A 19,015-nucleotide genomic window follows, 5' to 3' on the forward strand; every position below is an offset into this window, starting at 1 on the left:
CAGTGATGTTTCCTGTGTCTCTCACAACGCCTCAAACCACACTGACACGGATGATCCATGCTTACCTACATGATGTGACCTAGCTTTTCTCCAAAAGGTCAAACCGTCTCATCTTTTGCTGATACAAAGGATGCAGGCCACTGCGTTTTTCCAGCACCCCCCCCCAGCTGCTGCGGCCTAAACACATTACCCCCATTCCAAATGAATTGGAAGACTTGTGTTTTTGCCAGACCAGCAGAGGACCGTCTGCCACTATATGAAACGTTTATGCATATTTATAACATAATCTGTAGAATTCAGATTTCATTTGCACTGAAATGTCAAGAGTTGGACCTGAATCCATCAACAACACTTCTGAATACCCATTGGTTTTCAGCGGAAAGAAGTGGTTTGGGGGTTTAATTACTCTTTAAAATGGTGAAACCTCTCAGAGTCAAGATCACTTTTTGTTTTCATATACCATGGATAGTGCCACTCGGCGAGCCATGCCAAAACACTTATTTTTGAACTTTAATATCCACTGAAAAATAATCTCAGAAACAGAAATAGAACAAAATAAAACACAGCGCTTTCAAGCCGGAGAGCACTTCACTGCGAAAACGAAAGGAATAAGCCTACTTTCAACCAAGAAACGATTGTTTGTTCCTCGGGAGTGTTTTAATCCAAACCGCACTATAGACTGTTCACGTTACAGCACTTTACATAGTTTAAAATACTTCTATGTTAGGTATATAATATGGTCCATTGGTGAAGTAGCATTGATCACTTTGAGGGGGGGAAACATTTTGTCCCCACAAAAAGAAAAATGAAAATAATTTAGCAGAAGCAGGTATGTAGTAGCCTGGTTGACACCAGATCCTTCTCAGTTGTAACTGAGAGTGGGTCTGGGGAAGGTTCATTCACAGCCCATTTCCATTACCAATGGACGCCGCTCAAACGCGTCTGGGCGCAATCAGACCAACAATCCGGGTGACGTAGCAGCGACAGCGCTATCAACGGGTTGCTGCGCTTCGGTGGCTGTCATGTTGAATGTAAACAAAAAGCTGCTTGCCATTGGTGCGCTATCGTCATCGTGTAAAGCCCGCCTCAACCGTTGTGATTGGTGCCTCGATTTAGAAAAATTGGAAATAGGCTTGACTGGGCTTTTGGCCAGACGGACTTGCAGAGAAAATCTCAAATTTGTCGGAAGTTCGTCAGGGCTAGATATGTAGACCAGAAGGGGGTAAATCCCATGCATCCTCCTGGCAAATCGCACCCTGCATTACACATACAATACAATACTCAATGCAATACTTGAAAAAAGTAATTACTAGGGCTGTCAATCGATTAAAATATTGAATTGCGATTAATCTCATGATTGTCTATAGTTAACTCGCTATTAATCGCAAATTAATCACACATTTTTTATCTGATCTAAATGTACTTTTAAAGAGATACGTTTTTATGGTTCCTATCAACATTGGAGCAGACACATATGCTTGCTTAATGCAAATTATTGCAACAATCCAAAACAATGACCAGTACTGTGCAGAATATTCTCCAAAATAACCTAAAATGTACCATATGCTAACATGTATTCCTGTCTTAAAATTAGGTTTATTTTAGGAGATTTGCTGAAATAAAATCACATTTCTTTTTAACACTCTGTAATTATCAGATGATGACTGCACTGTTACCGCTGTCCCTGTGATTCTCTGAATGAGTTGATAGTATATCACATTACATGGTCAAGCTATGTTTGAGACTGAGAATATGAACATAGATACTGTTAAATTGAATATCTTGTAAAAAAAACATTTGATTCTACTGGTAAAATAGTATTTACACAAAGATCTCCTTCTGTTTTTGAAGCATTTAAAAACAATAATTCTAATTGTAATCCCCTCTCACACACTATCTGTCCAATCTGAGTTTTCTGTTGCACAACTGGCAGAGATGGCAAAAGTACTCACTTCCCGTACTCAAGTAGAAGTACAGATATTTGTGTTAAAAAATACTCTGGTAAAAGTAGAAGTACTGATTTAACTTCTTTACTCAAGTAAAAGTAACAAAGTACAGGCTTGGAAATTTACTTAAAGTATAAAAGTAAAAGTAGCCTTGCGAATGAATACCATTTTTTATGAAAAGCTGCCTGGACCACACAAATCTAACTAGAGTGGTAGCTGAGAAACATCAGTGGACTCTTTTTATGACATTGCCTACATTTTAAATGGATGTCTGCCAGTAGGCCTAAAACATCACATATATGATTATTGTGACAGAGACTGGGACTCCAGGTTAATAAGATTCTGACTGAGTAATAAGATAGAATTCACAGATCCAGTTTCTCTTTTTTAATCTTCCCCTTAACATTTAAAGGTATCTACATGTATGTGTGTGTGTGCTCAAATATGGCTTCTGGAATGAAAATAAAGGATTCAATATGAATTACTAAACAGACAACAAACTAACATCCATACTACTAGTGCTAACGTTACCACCATCAAGCCACAATGATTTGCCACAAATTAATGCCCCCGAATCTGTCGAGTCGTTGCATCAAGTGCAACATACAGTATATTCCCATCCAATTAGATCCAATTAGATTGAATTCGGTATTGATGACGCGGAAAATAATAACGGTAACTCCAGTGAAATTATTTGAAACTTGTTAGTTAGGACTAGATTAGCACTGTATTTAAAGCTGATTCTGGTTTTCAACTTTGCCCCAGGTGTGTCTGTTAAAACACGGACGGAGACAACTTCTCTCTTTTGATGCTTTAATAAGATCAAGCAACGTGCAACCTAGCTAACAGGTGAAGAACACAAACAACAAAATCACTAGCTAACTTACTTGAAGTTTGCAAGAACTATAGACCAATACAACAACAGGCTTAAATTAACTGACAACATAAGTTTATACGACTTACAGTTCTCAAGGACGCATACACACGATCTCAACTGATTTATCCTATTTTCTCTCACTTTTTTCTCTGTGTGGCGCGCGGTGTAAGGCGCGTGTCCGCGCTATTTTCCGACATGCACTCACAATCACTCCTGATAGACGACCTTTTGTACAAAACGTAACGAGCCAATTTTCTAAAATGTAAGGAGTAGAAAGTACCGATATTCTTGTTAAAATGTAAAATCTACTTGAGTACAGTAACAAAGTATTTGTACTTCGTTACTTCCCATCTCTGACAACTAGCACAAACCTTTAAATGTAATGTATGTAATGTTCCCAAGACAATTGTGATTGATTTAAAGAAATGCCAATAAACCACAGCACGTTTTTCTTCCATCCCAGAATGCTGTGTGGACTTGGCAGACCTTCCCCTTCGAGGAATGGTAGTAATGGTGGCAGTCATGTTCTCTGATGTATTGTAATGAACTGATATCATGTTCTACATATACTGTATTTGTTTGAACTTTTGTATTTGATACAGTGGGAAAAGATTGATTTAATATATAAAAATAAAAAGCTACTTGTTTCCTTACATTTCAGTGGTCAAACGCACGCAGTATGTATAAGATGGCTTTCAAGTGCACATGTTGAGCTGTATAGAGCTTTCATTTGCAAAGGTGTTTTATGAATGCCGGCTGGCATATTAAAGCTAAACTAAAACATTGAATGGCAGGGAAAAAGGGGAATCGGCTGTGTTGATATCGTGCGGAATGTTTTGTTTTCTTCCTCTTTGGCAGTTTTGGCAGCACCTTTCCTTGTGCACTGTGCTGATTACCATACAGCACCACTAGTTACACATTACTGGTAATGCTTTACAGTGTTTATATGTCATGTTCTGATTTTGTTAAGTTCTGTTTGGGAGAAATTTAGGTTGAAAATAGGCGTCACAGGGTGGCCTCTAGCTCACCCAGTAAAAGCCTTCACCCCATGTTGGCTGAGTCCTGCAGCGGCGTGGGTTTGAATCTGACCTGCTTCCCTTTGCTGTGTGTCATCCCCCATCTCTCTCCCCCTTTCGTGCCTGTCCACTGTCTCTATGTAATAAAGGGAAAAGCCTCAAAATATAATCTTTAAAAAAAGAAAATAAAAGAGGTGTCAGCACTTTTGTTTTGCCCACAGGTGTCTTGCCCTATCACACTTAACTGCAGACTGAAGCTTTGTCTGACCTGTGACAACCAGAGTGACAGCTGTATGGGTTAAACTGGAGTAGACCCACGTCATACTCATGTGTGAAAAGGAGTATTGCTCAATAGAAGTCATCATAATGTGTAGGGTGATGGACGCTTGGTCAGGTGCCTTTGGCATTTTTATTGACGCTAAAAGTCTCCTTTGGTGTCATATCTAAACGCGCTTTATCTAAACGCGCTTGGTCGGGACTATTGGTGTCACTATTGGCTTCACTATTGGCGAAAAGATGGTGGGTGGGCTTAAAAAAGGTATGTTTACGTGACACGCGGGACAAGACAGTTGGGTTTAGGAAAAGAAGAACCGGACAAGAATGGGACAATTGGATTTAGGAAATGAAGAACGGGACAGTTGGGTTTAGGAAAAGTGACATGCGGGACAAGAACTCTGGGTGCCGCCCAGGTTCAATTGGCTACCCTACATATCTAAAGCTACAAGCTAGCATGACTAGCTTGACATGGAAAGGATGTCATTTCCGCTAACTAACCATGGCCAGATTTAATATTACATCTCCACAGCCCTGGCTCTCGCTGCCTAACAAGGTTTAACTTAACCAACTAGATAATTCTTCCAACAACTGTTGATGAAACTGCAAATCCAATCTTCCTTGAAATACCCCCTTGATTTAGTGTTTGACAAAGCTTTAGTTAAGTGTGTGAATAAAGCTTTAATTGCCACTCTGGGAGTTAACATGAATCTAAAGATCTCCATTTGATATCCAGTTGATCTAAGTTGATAAGGAACCAGCATCAAGGTATTCACTCAGCTTGTACACTGCTAATCCCTCAGTATTATCCTGGCTTTGTGTGTGTGTGTGTGTGTGTGTGTGTGTGTGTCTGTCTGTCTGTCTGTCTGTCTGTGATGTGGTTGTTCCTTCTCTATTAAAATGTGTTTCTAAAGTCTGCGACATGACGAGTGTAGTTAGCACATTGACAACAAAACCAAGCACAAAACAAAATCTGCAAGTCAACATTTGAGAGCACACAGGGCTCATTGGAGCAGAGTTAGATATCAGTGTGCAATCCTGATCACGCATGTGCTTTTCTGAGTCTGCTCACTCTGTTTTATCCAGCTGTTTTGGCTTCTGAGCACTTGAGATCACAAAAGGTTTGCTTGCCAACCACTTTGACTAGCAAGCTGCAACAAGACACAGCCACATCAGGACGTCATGTCTTTTTCAAAGGTAACATCCACAAAAGTCACCTTTTGAAGATTTGTAATGCTCTGTAAGAGCGATTGGCAACCATATGACTATAAAGGACAACATGTGATTTACATAATTTGTTAGAAATGTTAAGGATGATTTTCATTTGCACTCCTGCCACCTAAACATATGCTAAAATTGTCTGATGTTACTATTTGTTACACAAGTTACACAACATAGGTAGGGTAGGAATTTAGCGTGAACAGCATTACTAATCTTGAAACCTATTTTTGTTATACTATGCTGTATTAGAGTTCATAGAATAAACTTGAGAGACATAATTATTAATAATGAATTAATAACATTAACATAGACCTTTTTCACAGCAGACATGTTGACATGTCATAGTAGGAAAAGCACAGGTGTATTCAAAACCATTAATGATGGCTGCATTCCACTTAGGAGAAGCCCTGGTATTGAGCATGCTGACTCACTGAAATAGCTTACTGGGACACTTGATGAAAGCTGTGCTTTTCCTAATATGACAAGTCAAAAATGTCTGCCGTGAAAAAGGTCTATTGTGGGAAAGGGCCATGCCTTATCTCACAATGTTTCCCAGTCGAGAACAAATGTTTATTCCAACACCATATGAATGCAGCACAAACGCCCCATCTCACAATGTCAACTATAGTTAAAAATAATTTGTGTATTCGCCCCGTGATACAGATACACTCCAAAATATAGGGCTCTCTCATAGATATTTTGAGCCCTTTGTGCACACTTTCCATAAGTCTGCATTTTATAGTGTTGTTGCGTTGAAACAAAGGGTTACCAGAGGGAAGTCCGAAAGTGTAAAAAAAGAAAAAAAAGAAACAAGGAGGACTGACATGTTCATCCTTGCATATTAAATTTATACAGAAACACTACATGAACAATCAATCAATCAATCAAAATGTATATGTATAGCGCTTTACAACATGCAGGTATCCAAAGTGCTTCACATCTGGAACTAAGAATAGACAACATATCTTGCAATAAGAAGAATGAAACAGTAAAATCATAAAAGGTTACACACCTCTCCGTGAACCATCACCTTATCGTGGTGGAGAGGTTTGTGTGTCTCTGTGAACCTGAGGGCTGTGTTGTCTGGAGCTTTGTGCTCCTGGTAGGGTCTCCCAAGGCAAAGTGGTCTCAGGTGAGGGGCCAGACAAAGAATGGTTCAAAAACCCCAATGAAAAAGCTAAGCAGAGATGGAGTGACCCTGCCCGGAGGAAACCCGGGGCCCCCTTCTGGAGCCAGGCCCAGACGGTGGGCTCGTCGGCGAGCGCCTGGTGGCCGGGTTTGCCACGGAGCCCGGCCGGGCACAGCCCGAACAAGCTACGTGGCAACTCCCTCTCCATCCCATGGGCCCACCACCTCTCTGTGGGGGAAGGAGCCGGAACTGGTGCGGGAGGTGGAGCGCTACCGGTTAGATCTGGTGGGGCTTACCTCTACGCACAGTCTTGGTTCTGGAACCATACTCCTGGATAGGGGTTGGACTCTTTTCTTCTCCGGAGTTGCCCAGGGTGTGAGGCGCCGGGCGGGTGTGGGGATACTCACAAGCCCCCGGCTGAGCGCCGCTGTGTTGGAGTTTACCCCGTGGGACGAGAGGGTCGCATCCCCACGCCTGCGGGTTGTGGGGGAAAACTCTGACTGTTGTTTGTGCATATGCACCAAACAGGAGTTCGGAGTATTCGGCCTTCTTGGAGACCTTGACTGGAGTCCTGCATGGGGCTCCAGTGGGGACTCCATTGTTCTGCTGGGGGACTTCAACGCACACGTGGGCAATGATGGAGACACCTGAGAGGCGTGATTGGGAGGAACGGCCTCCCTGATCTAAACCAGAGTGGTTGTTTGTTGTTGGACTTCTGTGCTAGTCATGGATTGTCTATAACGAACACCATGTTCGAACATAGGGATGCTCATAAGTGTACCTGGTACCAGAGCACCCTAGGCCAAGGTCAATGATCGATTTCATAATCGTTTCATCTGATCTGAGGCCGTATGTTTTGGACACTCGGGTGAAGAGAGGGGCAGAGTTGTCAACCGATCACCATCTGGTGGTGAGTTGGGTCAGAGGGTGGGGAAGACTCTGGACAGACCTGGTAGGCCCAAACGTGTAGTGCGGGTAAATTGGGAACGTCTGAGGAGGCCCCTGTCCAACAGACTTTCAACTCACACCTCCGGGCGGAGCTTTTCGTGCATCCCTGTGGAGGCTGGGGGCATTGAACCCGAGTGGACAATGTTCAAAGTTTCCATTGCTGAAGCTGCGGCGAGGAGCTGTGGTCTTAGGGTCTTAGGTGCCTCAAGGGGGTAACCCACGAACACCGTGGTGGACACCGGTGGTCAGGGAAGCCGTCCGACTGAAGAAGGAGTCTTTCCGGGATATGTTATCCCGGAGGACTCGGAGGCAGTTGCAGGGCACCGAAGGGGCCCGAAGGGCTGCAGCCTCTGCCGTGAAAGAGGCAAAGCAGCGGGTGTGGGAGAAGTTTGGAGAAGACATGGAGAAGGACTTTCGGTCGGCACCAAAGTGCTTCTGGAAAACTGTTCGCCACCTCAGGAGGGGGAAAAGGGGAACCATCCAAGCTGTGTACAGTAAGGATGGGACACTGTTGACCTCAACTGAGGAGGTAATAGGGCGGTGGAAGGAGCACTTTGAGGAACTCCTGAATCCGACTAATACGCCCTCTATGTTAGAGGCAGAGCTGGAGGATAACGGGGGATTGTCGTCGATTTCCCAGGCGGAAGTCACTGATGTAGTCAAACAACTACACAGTGGCAAAGCCCCGGGGATTGATGAGATCCGTCCAGAAATGCTCAAGGCTCTGGGTGTGGAGGGGCTGTCCTGGTTGACACGACTTTTCAACATTGCGTGGAAGTCTGGGACGGTGCCAAAGGAGTGGCAGACTGGGGTGGTGGTTCCCCTTTTTAAAAAGGGGGACCAGAGGGTGTGTGCCAATTATAGGGGTATCACACTTCTCAGCCTCCCTGGTAAAGTCTACTCCAAGGTGCTGGTAAGGAGGGTTCGGCCAATAGTCGAACCTCGGGTAGAGGAGGAACAATGCGGATTCCGTCCTGGTCGTGGAACAACGGACCAGCTCTTCACTCGCAAGGATCCTGGAGGGAGCCTGGGAGTATGCCCAACCGGGTCTACATGTGTTTTGTGGATTTGGAGAAGGCGTATGACCGGGTCCCCGGGAGATACTGTGGGAGGTGCTGCGGGAGTATGGGGTGAGGGGTCTCTTCTCAGGGCCATCCAATCTCTGTACAACCAAAGCGAGAGCTGTGTCCGGGTTCTCGGTAGTAAGTCGGACTCGTTTCAGGTGAGGGTTGGCCTCCGCCAGGGCTGCGCTTTGTCACCAATCCTGTTTGTAGTATTTATGGACAGGATATCGAGGCGTAGTCGGGGTGGGGAGGGGTTGCAGTTTGGTGGTCTGGGGATCTCATCGCTGCTCTTTGCAGATGATGTGGTCCTGATGGCATCATCGGCCTGCGACCTTCAGCACTCACTGGATCGGTTCGCAACCGAGTGTGAAGCGGTTGGGATGAGGATCAGCACCTCTAAATCTGAGGCCATGGTTCTCAGCAGGAAACCGATGGAATGCCTTCTCCAGGTAGGGAATGAGTCCTTACCCCAAGTGAAGGAGTTCAAGTACCTTGGGGTTGTGTTCGCGAGTGAGGGGACAATGGAGCGGGAGATTGGTTGGAGAATCGGGCGAGCGGGTGCGGTATTGCATTCAATCTATCGCACCGTTAGGACGAAAAAGAGAGCTTAGCCAGAAGGCAAAGCTCTCGATCTACCGGTCAGTTTTCGTTCCTACCCTCACCTATGGTCATGAAGGCTGGGTCATGACCGAAAGAACGAGATCCAGGGTACAAGCGGCTGAAATGGGTTTCCTCAGGAGGGTGGCTGGCGTCTCCCTTAGAGATAGGGTGAGAAGCTCAGTCATCCGTGAGGAGCTCGGAGTAGAGCCGCTGCTCCTTTGCGCCCGAAAGGAGCCAGTTGAGGTGGTTCGGGCATCTTGTAAGGATGCCCTGGGGCGCCCCCTAGGGAGGTGTTCCAGGCACGTCCAGCTGGGAGGAGGCCTCGGGAAGACCCAGGACTAGGTGGAGGGATTATATCTCCAACCTGGCCTGGGAACTCGGGATCCCCAGTCGGAGCTGGTTAATTTTGCTCGGGAAAGGGAAGTTTGGGGTCCCCTGCTGGAGCTGCTCCCCCCGCGACCCGACACCGGATAAGCGGACGAAGATGGATGGATGGTTACACAGAAACAGGAAGAGGAAATTGTCACACCACTACTGCGTATTAAAAGCCATTCTAAACAGGTAGGTTTTGAGTTTAGACCTGAAAACAGCAACATCTGTAATCGTGCGAATATCAGGGGGTAACTTCCAGAGTCTCGGGGCAGCAACCGCAAAAGCCTGATCACCCCATCGTTTGTACCTTAACCTCGGCACTTCTAAAACCAGTTGGTTAGAAGACCGCAAAGACCGGCTGTGCTCACGCAGGGTTAAAATCTCGGATAGGTACTCCGGGACTAGGCCATTAAGGGCCTTAAAAACAAAAAATTAAATCTTAAAATCTATTCTAAAACGCACAGGGAGCCAATGTAGGGTGTAAAGAACGGGAATGATGTGTGCACGTCTAGATGTATTTGTTAAAAAGCGAGCAGCATTATTTTGCACAAGTTGAAGACGTGAGATGGAGGTTTGATTCAAACCAACATAGAGAGCATTACAGTAATCCAACCTTGAACTAATAAAATCATGGATTGCTTTTTCTAGATCATGCCTGTTAAGGAATGGCTTAACTTTAGCTAGTAGACAGAGCTGGAAACAGCTCATTCTAACAACATTGCTGATTTGTTTGTCAAATTTCATGTTGCATTCAAAAGTAACCCCCAAATTTCTGACAGCTGGCTTAAAGTATGAAGCCAGTGCTCCCAAACTCAAAGATGGACTTTGATGTTTGTCGTGCCTGAAGTACTGAAGATGATACATTCCGTTTTATCTTTGTTCAAGTTAAGAAAGTTTTGTGACAGCCACAACTTAATATCATTGATACAACTAAGCAGGGAGTCTAATGCGACACTGTCATTCGGTTTCATAAGCAAAAATAAATTTGCAAATCATCTGCTTAACAGTGAAAAGATAAGTTGTGCTTTCCTATAATTGCCCCTAACGGCAATATATATAAAGAAAACAGGATTGGGCCAAGAATTGAACCCTGGGGTACCTCACAAGAGAGAGGAGCAGTTGACGAGGAGCAGTCACCAATCATAACAGAAAAGCTTCTATTCGCCAAATAGGAGCTAAACCACTGAAGTGCCGAGCTTCGGATGCCTACGCACTGATCAAGGCAAGAGGAGGACTGCATGGTCTACCGTATCAAACGCCGCTGTGAGGTCCAATAGCACTAAAACAGTAGGATTCCCAGCATCTACAGACAAGGCAATATCATTGTGCACTCTAAGCAGTGCAGACTCAGTGCTGTGACGTGATCTAAAACCAGATTGAAATTTTTCAAACACAGAATTCAGTTGCAAAAAGGCTTGTAACTATATAAAAACAACTTTTTCCAAAACCTTTGACAGAAAAGGCAGATGAGAGACTGGTCTAAAATTGGACAACACTGTAGGGTCAAGATTAGGCTTCTTAAGTAGGGGCCTGACCACAGTATGTTTAAAGGCAGCCGGGACAGAACCTAAACTAAGACAAGAATTGAAAAAGTGAGTAGAGTCGGCCCAATGGTGTCATTAAAAGCCTCCTTCACTATCCTGGCGGGAACAATGTCTAACGGACAGTGGGTAGGTTTCATGTGTTGCACTATCTGTTGCACTAACAATGATTTAAGATGGTTCATAAAAATACATTAAAATCAGAGGAATAGCATAGGCTATATTTCACACCTAGTTTATTCATCAACCATTTCTTTTAATTTTGGTTGATGATGCTATTTTGACAAAACCAGTAAATTGATTTTAGATTAAGATTATTTGACAATTATCTTTCACCCACTCTATTAGGCAAGATCCTGGAAAACGTTCAAATCTGGTGGCACAAAATGACATATCACTTTACCTTGATGACTCCAAAACATGTTGCGTATAACTGTGGGTTTGGACTTTTTACTTTATGTACTTTATGTTTTATAACTTTCTTCATGGCCAAAGCACTTCCTCTGGTAACACTGTGTTTTAACGTCACAACACTATGAATTGTGGTTCATTCCCTCAGGCCAAGTCTGCAGAGATGCAGAAAAATATGAAAAAGGATGCATAAATGGCTCAAAATGTCTGCAGGAGAGCCCTCATGCACTTATAAGTGTGAGAATCCCTGTTGCTGGCTAAAATGTAATTCAGCCTGTTCTTATGAACCACAAAGTCACCTATTTTCGGGTAACTGAACAACCAACTACCGCTGATACAATGAAGGTCTGTAGCCGGCGCCACCTGTAGCAGCTTAAATAACTAGCAACTGCCGCTTGGCATCATGGAGCTCGTAGCTAGCCGGCGTCACTGACCACCCAGAGTCACGTGACCACTCGGCGTCACGTGACCAGCGGGCGGTCTCCTGATTTCGTAGGATATCATACGTTTTGGTGTGCATACATTTCCCATACAATATCATACGGACCCATTCATGAGAATGCGTTGTGTAGTTACACCATTCCTCTTCCCTATTATATAATCTGTTATGCTCATGATTCTGTCCTCCCTCATGCACAAATCTAATTCTGCTCTCTCAAATCCGTGCACTCTCATAGTTCACTTGCACACAGAGAGTGTGTTTGTGTGTTTTTCATGCTTATGTGTCAATGTGTTTGTGCATGACAGTGCTTTGTGTGGACGTGCATGTCCTTCTTGACAGTTTCCTCTTCCATTTTAGACCACATCTGACTCCTTTTTCCTTTAGAGAAAACGTTCCGTCTCTTTGAAACTGATTTGAAAGGATGTGTTCATTCGTTTGTTTTTTTGGGTGCCACCAATATACTGTCTGATACAATAATGATAGCTACCAGTATCTTTGGTATCTATCCAATATCTAGTTTTATATTTGTGTTAATATAAAGATCTTACATTTGCACCTGTCAGTTGTTTTTACTTAAAGTAAGTTTAAATTTAACCTAAGTATGTTTAAAGTAAGTAAAGTTTCTTTGACAGTACTTAGACTACAAAAATGTTTCCTTGAGCCTACAAATAGAATATCTAATAACATAATTATCACAAAAAACTATTCTGTATGTATGCATCCTTGTGTGAAATTAAATATTTTTTTCAGAATCACTTCAACTTTGAGTTTTTCCGTAAACAACCAAATTGGTGTTGATTGACCAATTGATTACTTAATCAATTGAATGGCATCATCTACAGTATGTCTGATGTTGGTTTGAAGTGGTGAATATACATAGTGAATATCAGCTTTAACATTCATGAGCTACTAATTATTGTCATGTAAAAAACCCATATATGTATTCTCCCCCACTATATATACATATAGAGAAGTAGCTGATAAGGTTGCAAACTGGAAACATTCTGTGTCTTAAGGCCAGAGTGTGATTGAAACAAAGTAGTTTGTATGAAATATCGTCTAAAAGCAAATGAGTTTGCAGCCATTATAAATTACCACAATTGAGGGCGGGGCTAAAAGCAGACTGTCATAAAAGGGCAATGCTAAAGGGGATAATAGTGCACTCAGAAGCTTAGAAGCAATCATGGTGTCACACTTGGTTGCACACATGAAAAGTGACATGTACTGTACACAATATGATACAACTTTATTGTCAGTTTACACTAAAATTAATTTTGCACCCTAGACTGTTCCATTCAGGAAATGTACACACAGGTTCAACATACCAGTTACACATAAGACAGCTGTACACGTACAAAGAAACTCCACATCAAACAAGAACACATCAAACAGTCATGAAAAGTACATACCACACAGCGATTTGAGTTAAGAGACATGATAGCCTGGTGTGTTTAAATGGAGGGACTCTGAATCACCTCTTGGAGTGGGTATCCTCTGTTTTAAACATCCAACAGGTTGGCCGATAATCTTTGTACAAATTTTGGTCATTATCTATTTCCACTGCCATAAACCATCCATTTCTTCCATTTATGAATGAAAACATTCACTTACCCTTAGCTGGTAAGTTATTTGTCATCATTTCATAATTTCTAACCAATAGTTCAATCTTGAGCCAGTTTCTTGTAATTGCTTTTTTACTTGTGATCAATAGTATATTGGCTATTATTGATTATATAGTTAAGTTTTAAGTTTCACAGGCCGGACTGCAGTACACTGAATCACTGATTTCAGGAACAAAAAATAATCTGGCTACTGGCTCCATCTGAATCTACGAAGAAAATAAATGCACTGCTGTACTTTCTTTCAGATAAATTCTTTAAGGAGTCCATGATAGAGTGACATCTATCGTAGTCTATACCCTTAACGTTTGCTGATTTCCATTTTCTTCCGCTTTCTTTGTGTTGGAATTTTAAACTCTGGTTGATTTATGATGACTATGGTTAACTGCTCCACAGATCTCTGCATGGTAAATTGAGCCATCTAGCTAGACTATCTGTCCAATCTGAGTTTTCTCTCGCACAACTATTTTACAGCGGCTCCGTGCAGAGCTTAGCGCCGCCCATGACGATAGTGATTGGTTTAAAGAAATGCCAATAAAATAAAAGCACGTTTTTCTCCCATCCTGGAATGCTATGTGGACTAGCCAGACCCTCCTCCACTCTGCAGCGTGTGGATGGTCTGGCAAAGCGAGACTAGCTAGCCTATGATACTACCAGAGGACACCCCACCCGCAGTTACTGTACAAGTCCAGTTGGCTTTCGAACGTAAAAAATCCATGAAGCACCTTTCCATGTGTTTAAGTAATGTAATTGGTTCGTCTGTGGTGTTTAACCCCTTTTTTTCTTCGACATTTTTGACGCCTTTTTTCAGTTTGTTTTTGCTTTCTTTTTTTAACGTTTTAAATTGTAAAATTTTTCTTCTACACATTTCAGCGCTTATTTCTACATCCCATATTTTCTGATATGAAGCGGAAATGGCCGTCATTCATTAACATTAAATGTAAATGGACTGTTCTTATATAGCGCTTTTCTAGTCTCAACGACTACTCAAAGCGCTTTAACATTGTACAGGAACCATTCACCATTCACACACATTTATACACTGTGCCGTACAAGGTGCCACCTGCTCATCAGGTAATCAGTCACACACATTTACACTCCAATGCGCAGCATATATAGCCCATATTGTAACGTAGTTCCACAGGGATTTGTGCTTTTATTTTTCTGATATGTACAGAACAACTTTTTTGCTAAGGTCATAAGGGGTATGACTGTTGATGGTAATTGTTGATTTTGTTTAAATGCGCCAAATTGTAATTTTATATGTGATTATTGGTCGGACTGTTTAGCTAAAGCTATGCTAGCAGCACTGTCACTGGTTGCCAAAGCAACTCCAAACATCCTGGGCTGTAGCCGTCTAAAGCCAGAGTAATTAAACACACTTGGTTTTTTGTGTATGATTAATGCTTTGTTTTTCATTGACGGGAATATGTTTTATGATAATAAAGAGGCTTGGTTTACTTCATAGGCTGTGAACCTGCGTATCTGGGTCACCTCACAGTGATATATAACAAAAGATGTATCCTGGGATTCATTTAAACTTTAATTTGTTTGAAAAAGTTATAAATAAAAAAATATATATTATTTCACTAAAAGAGACAATTATATTGTTAATCACAATTATTTCAGAGACAATTAATTGTCTAGCAAAATTTGGAATTTTTACAGGCCTAATTATATCAAAGACACAGGTAAACAGCTGACATTTCTGTGTGAAAAAGCATTGATTAATGGAAAATAAGAGGCTCTGTGTAGTGATGGGCTGGGCTTATGAGGTCTTATCCCGGAGGTTTGCTCTTGCCACCAAGTGCACAGTGGGACGGTTCAGACTGCAGTCAGGGTGGTTTGCAGGGTTTCAATTAGTGAAGCAGCAGGGAGGGCCTGTAACTTTAACATGACACTGTTTGACCATCAAACACTTCTGATCTCGTGCCACTAACACTGAACCTTGCTTCCCATCTTTACTTTTTTTTCCCATTATTGTATTAACTCCATAATGTAGTTAGTAACAAGGCAGATATTCACACATTACATAGTTTTTTATTGTGATGGTTGTAACAGATTCCAAAATGTGTCTAAACTGTGGAAAAAGGCAAGAGCGGTGTCTGTACGTTAATAGATCTGGATGATGGTAATGTCTTTGATAACATCTAAGCTTCCCTCGACAGCTTTGAGAAGCTGGCTGTTAACCAAGTATGAGGTTATGTTTTCAGCCCTGTTTGTCTGTCCTTTTGCAGGTTATGTACAAAATCTTTTTTTGTGAATTTGTCCTGAAATTCTCCTTGCCCACCCTACTCTGAAAGGCAGTAGCCTTACCACTGCTAACTCTACTGTTGACCTGTGGACATAGACTGTATAAAACATGTGGAGGACTGCAGGACATGTGCCTATGACACATGATGTCACCAGACATTTATTTTTACATGCTAATGAGAAGCTTTACCTGGAGGGTTCCCACCCATGAAATGCATGATGAAGCTGAAGATACTGATACCTGGAATTAACCCACTGGAGTCGAGAGCTCCGCCGGCGTAGCTCAACAGGATAAAAATACATTTGTCATGTATTTAGATTAATGGCTTCACATGTTTTTTTAATGAAACACACTTTCCAATTTGTTATTTTGTTATTTAGTTAATTATGTTATTTTGAATGATGTCATCTGACTTTGAGGACAATGTGTGCATTCTTCATTCTTTTTTAAACTTAACTCAGTATTTTGAGGAATATGATTTATTTTATCAACAACAGCTCAGGGAAATGTCCAGCCCCATAGGCACTGAGCTTTCTGAAAATGTGTACCCCTGAACAGTATAGTTCCATTACAAAGAGCCATTACCAGTCCCATTGCCAACTGTTGGTCACAAAAAATAACAGGCATACATTTATCAGATTGCAAATTAATTGTATAAAACAATGGAGCAGATGCAATTGTTTCTGCTTGTTACATACCTAAGACTTCACACAATCACCTTAAAGGAGAACTCTAAGTGATCAACTGATGACTTCTCCTTCTCCTGTTAAACTGATTATATGCTGCACCGCAAGTCCGTACTGACTCAAAAACTTGCGTACACGAGTTCAGAACGGACGTGAGATTTTATCGCAGCCTACGCTCATGTTCAAATTGCTAAATGCCGAGCTTTACGTAGGAATCGGCGTACGCCAGTCCTACACCTGGTTTAGGTCGTACGCACGTTTCATAAATGAGGGCCACTGTGATAACCTGACATTTCTTTTAGCACCACCATCAAGTCAAAATTTCCAATTGTTCAATACAACATGATTCCCATCAGCCTCAGTTGTACTTTGTATTTAGTGTAAATAACAAATGTTAGAAGCTAAATCATGGCAGAAATTACACCTGCTACACAGAACGGGAGAGAACGCTGTAATACCATTCGCTGCTATCCAACCCAGCCTCAAAAAATGAGCCTTTTTTTCATTTCTGTTTTCTAGTGATTTTATTTTTGTTATATGAAATAGAAAATGAAAATCAAAGCATTTTTATTTCTTTTACTACCTTTTGACCACGAAAAGGAAAAAAACACCTTCTATTTCAATTTCAAATTTTGTATTATACAACAAAAATCTTTTTTTGTTTTTTACAGTAATACCCGTTTATGTAAGGAAAATCGCATGACCATAAGATACACTGACCCAATTATTATGCTGACAGAATTAACATTTCCAAATATATCATCAGCCAGCACTCTATCTTGAATCTCCCGCAGTTTTATTGCATTGTTGACAACAACCATGACAACAATAGCATTTTCATTAAAGATGCAACTGTAGATCTTTGCAGATTGGGTTGCACCGTCAACTCTGCCTCTTTCAATGAGAGACCATGATTCACAACATGGTCTATAAGTGTAGCCTTTATGTCATTGGAAATTACAGCTCTTTGTCTTCTTCTAGGTCGTCCTCCACGCACCAGCACCCTCCCTGCCACTCTTCTCCCTCCACCAACCTGTCTATCTTGGTCTGTTTCCAGAAAGTCTTTTTGCGCTTTCCCTTTCTGAGCTTTCCCTATATATATATAAAAAATCCCCACTCTCCCCATCCTTGTTGGTATTTTACTCTTCCTTAAAGCTTGGGTCCTGGGAGCCTGAGGGTTCTACATAGTATCTTAGCTGTTTCTAGGACTCTTCTGGACAGAGATCTCAGATGTTGTTCCTGGAATTTGCTGGAGCCACTGTCCCAGTTTGGGTTTTACAGTCCTGAGTACTTGATTACCACTGGAACCACTGTTGCTTTCACTTTCTATATATATAAATATATATATGTATATATGTGTGTGCGCGTGTGTGTTCACTTAAGGTGCTGACACACCAAGCAGACAGCCGACCGTTGACAGAAAAGCCAGTCGAGATGATCAGTCTCCTCGTGTTGGTCCAAAAAGTGCCACAGAACACACCAAAGAGACGAGACGAGACGAGACGTAATACGTCTCCATAACAGCAGGCGGCGCTAATCTGTATTGTTGCCCAAGAAATGAAACCGGCAGCTGATTGGACAAACGCGTCACATGGGTTTGTTTTCTCCGGAAATTCAAAGCCAGATTGTCATCAGTGTTGCCACAGTTACTTTGAAAAAGTAACTTAGTTACTTTACAGATTACTTGATTTTAAAAGTAGTTTAGTTACTTTACAGATTACTTGATTTTAAAAGTAACGAAGTTAGATTACAAGTTACTTTATTAGTTACATGCAGCAGCTGCCGACAACACCCTTACAGCCTCAACATAAAAATGACAACCGGTTTACTGTGAGGCAGCTCAGCGTTGCCAGTAGTAGGATCTGGTTTATTATGGCACGAAAGAGAGCAGTCAGCCGTGTTTAAGGGCAGCATTTCCGCTACAACATAGGCCTACTGCCCGACCAACTTCTTCAACTCTCCCCCACTTACTGGTTTTGCACCGAAGTCCAGCTTTTGTTGTTTGGGTGGTGGGGGACCTCCTTCTCTGCTTTGCTCCACCTGCTGGGACTTGCTCTGTAAGTTTGACTGCAGTGCTGCAACTCCAAATGTTTCTTCAAATTTGACGTAGTCGCCACCAGCACAGAGTGTACAACGAACCTTAATATTGCCGTCTTTAGCTGACACAAACTCGAAATAGTGACTGTATTTCCAGCTAGAAAGCGTGCATCTCTCTCCTCCCTCCATTGTTGTTTACGTTTGTGTCGCTGCGTGGTACACGTGAACTGTCCACATGCTGAAAACGTGACTTGTCGCATACGTGACTTCACTCCCCGAGACGCAAGAAGAAAGCAAAAATATATATTTTTACTAACGAAAATGACAAATAGTAACGCACAGTGACTTGGATAAGTAACTTTAATCTGATTACTGGTTTGGAAGATTAATTAGAGATTACTAGTTACTGAGAAAAGTGCTCAGATTAGAGTAACGCGTTACTAGTAACTGACGACGGCACGGGACACAACGAACAGATTCGAGTCACTGACCTCGCCAGACTGTCCAACTGCCGATAATCTCCTTGGTGTGTCAGTACCTTTACATGTCTAAAACAAGACACCTGCTTAGGCTTGCAGC

This window comes from Perca flavescens, chromosome 1 (assembly GCF_004354835.1).
Source record: "Perca flavescens isolate YP-PL-M2 chromosome 1, PFLA_1.0, whole genome shotgun sequence".
NCBI classification, from domain to species: domain Eukaryota; kingdom Metazoa; phylum Chordata; class Actinopteri; order Perciformes; family Percidae; genus Perca; species Perca flavescens.